Genomic DNA, 2,500 nt, shown 5'->3' on the forward strand with positions numbered 1-2,500 from the left:
TCGCACAGTGCCTCGCACTAAAGGGTGACAAAATATACCGCGCCGAGCGGTCGGCCAGGCCGACGCTTGAAGCCGGAGCGCGCGGCACCGCGGCACTCGACGCGCAAACATTACCGGGTGACCGAATCGCCGGCCGGCGCGCCGCTCCTCGCGGGTCGGGCGCCGGGTAGCAAAAACTTTTTCTCTCGCTTGTCCGAGTTTCGCGTTCGCCGAAGCGTTTGCGAGACCGTTAATGATCCTTCCGCAGGTTCACCTACGGAAACCTTGTTACGACTTTTACTTCCTCTAAATGATCAAGTTAGATCGTCTTCTCGGACGCCGGCTCGACCGTTGCCGGCCGCGCCAGGTCCAATCGGAGGACCTCCACTAAACCATTCAATCGGTAGTAGCGACGGGCGGTGTGTACAAAGGGCAGGGACGTAATCAACGCGAGCTAATGACTCGCGCTTACTGGGAATTCCTCGTTCAAGGGAAATAATTGCAATTCCCTATCCCTAGCACGACCGGGGTTCAGCGGGTTACCCAGACCTGTCGGCCAAGGCGAGCACATGCTGATCCGGTCAGTGTAGCGCGCGTGCGGCCCCGAACATCTAAGGGCATCACAGACCTGTTATTGCTCAATCTCGTGTGGCTAAACGCCACTAGTCCCTCTAAGAAGTTAGACGCCGACCGATTGGGTCGCGTAACTAGTTAGCAAGCCAGAGTCTCGTTCGTTATCGGAATTAACCAGACAAATCGCTCCACCAACTAAGAACGGCCATGCACCACCACCCACAGAATCAAGAAAGAGCTCTCAATCTGTCAATCCTCACTGTGTCCGGGCCGGGTGAGATTTCCCGTGTTGAGTCAAATTAAGCCGCAGGCTCCACTCCTGGTGGTGCCCTTCCGTCAATTCCTTTAAGTTTCAGCTTTGCAACCATACTTCCCCCGGAACCCAAAGACTTTGATTTCCCGCAAGCTGCCGGAGAGGTCGTAAAACTAACGCCCCCCGATCGCTAGTTGGCATCGTTTATAGTCAGAACTAGGACGGTATCTGATCGTCTTCGAACCTCTGACTTTCGCTCTTGATTAAAGAAAACATTCTTGGCAAATGCTTTCGCAGTCGTTCGTCTTGCGCCGATCCAAGAATTTCACCTCTAACGGCACAGTACGAATGCCCCCGTCTGTCCCTCTTAATCATTACCTCGCGCTCCGAAAACCAACAAAATAGAACCGAGGTCCTATTCCATTATTCCATGCACCATTATTCAGGCGAATCGCCTGCTTTGAACACTCTAATTTTTTCAAAGTAAACGTTCCGGCCGCCGCCGACACTCAGTCAAGGGCACCGGCGGAGAACCGGAGGTGAGGCCAGGACGGCCAGTACACGCCTTGCGACGGACCGGCCGCCTGCGCCCAAAATCCAACTACGAGCTTTTTAACCGCAACAACTTAAATATACACTTTTGGAGCTGGAATTACCGCGGCTGCTGGCACCAGACTTGCCCTCCAATGGATACTCGTTAAAGGTTTTAAAGTGTACTCATTCCAATTACAGGGCCTCGTTTAGAGTCCTGTATTGTTATTTTTCGTCACTACCTCCCCGCGTCGGGAATGGGTAATTTGCGCGCCTGCTGCCTTCCTTGGATGTGGTAGCCGTTTCTCAGGCTCCCTCTCCGGAATCGAACCCTGATTCTCCGTTACCCGTAAGAACCTCGGTAGGCCAGTACCGTACCGACGAAAGTTGATAGGGCAGACACTTGAATGATCCGTCGCCGGTGCGAGACCGTGCGATCCGCAAAGTTATCCAGAGTCACCAAAGGTTGCGGGCCGAAGCCCGGTCGGTTTTTGGTCTGATAAAAGCACGCCTCCCGCGAGGTCGGCGCTTCACGCATGTATTAGCTCTAGCATTTCCACAGTTAACCACGTAAAACGTACGATCAAATGAACCATAACTGATTTAATGAGCCATTCGCAGTTTCACTGTACGAGAGCTCGTACTTAGACTTGCATGGCTTAATCTTTGAGACAAGCATATGACTACTGGCAGGATCAACCAGGTAGCTACTTTAGCGTAGCCCCGAAAGGCCGACGAAGGAGGCGCCGCTGATGCGGCGCCGTCGCTCGGTCGATGCGAAACCCGAAGGCTTCTCTCCGTTAAAATTTCGTTCTTTGCTCGGCTGCCCGAACTCAGAAAACCGTCACCGCCCGTCGCACCCGCCGGAGTAAGACTTCGTCGGCAGGCCTTTCGACCGCCACGTCGCCAACACCGGCGCGAGCGCAACGCACGCCAGACAACTTCGCCGAAGCGACCGCTCAGAACCCGACAAACTGACACTCGGCTCTTCGCGCAGCAGCAACATCTGCCCAGCGAGCCAATCGCCTTTTCACCGATTCTTTACTTGTCGAAGCTTGTCAGCTCCCACAAGTATAGCAAAGATGAGTGTTGTCCCTGGGGTCTTCCGTTTGAAATTCTAACGTAAAAAAAAGGTGCACGATTGCGCCAGGTGTTGAACTATTG

At 53.8% G+C, this 2,500-nt stretch overlaps 1 non-coding gene across 1 annotated transcript; it reads right to left on the reverse strand.

Moving 5' to 3' along the window:
- Positions 1–230: 230 nt before the first annotated feature.
- LOC146144546 (small subunit ribosomal RNA) lies at positions 231–2,042 on the reverse strand. Its single transcript, XR_014500897.1, has one exon. It is a non-coding gene; the product is annotated as a small subunit ribosomal RNA (ribosomal RNA).
- Positions 2,043–2,500: the final 458 nt, after the last annotated feature.

This window comes from Ascidiella aspersa, chromosome 5 (assembly GCF_963924565.1).
Source record: "Ascidiella aspersa chromosome 5, kaAscAspe10.2, whole genome shotgun sequence".
In the NCBI taxonomy this organism is placed as follows: Eukaryota; Metazoa; Chordata; class Ascidiacea; order Phlebobranchia; family Ascidiidae; genus Ascidiella; species Ascidiella aspersa.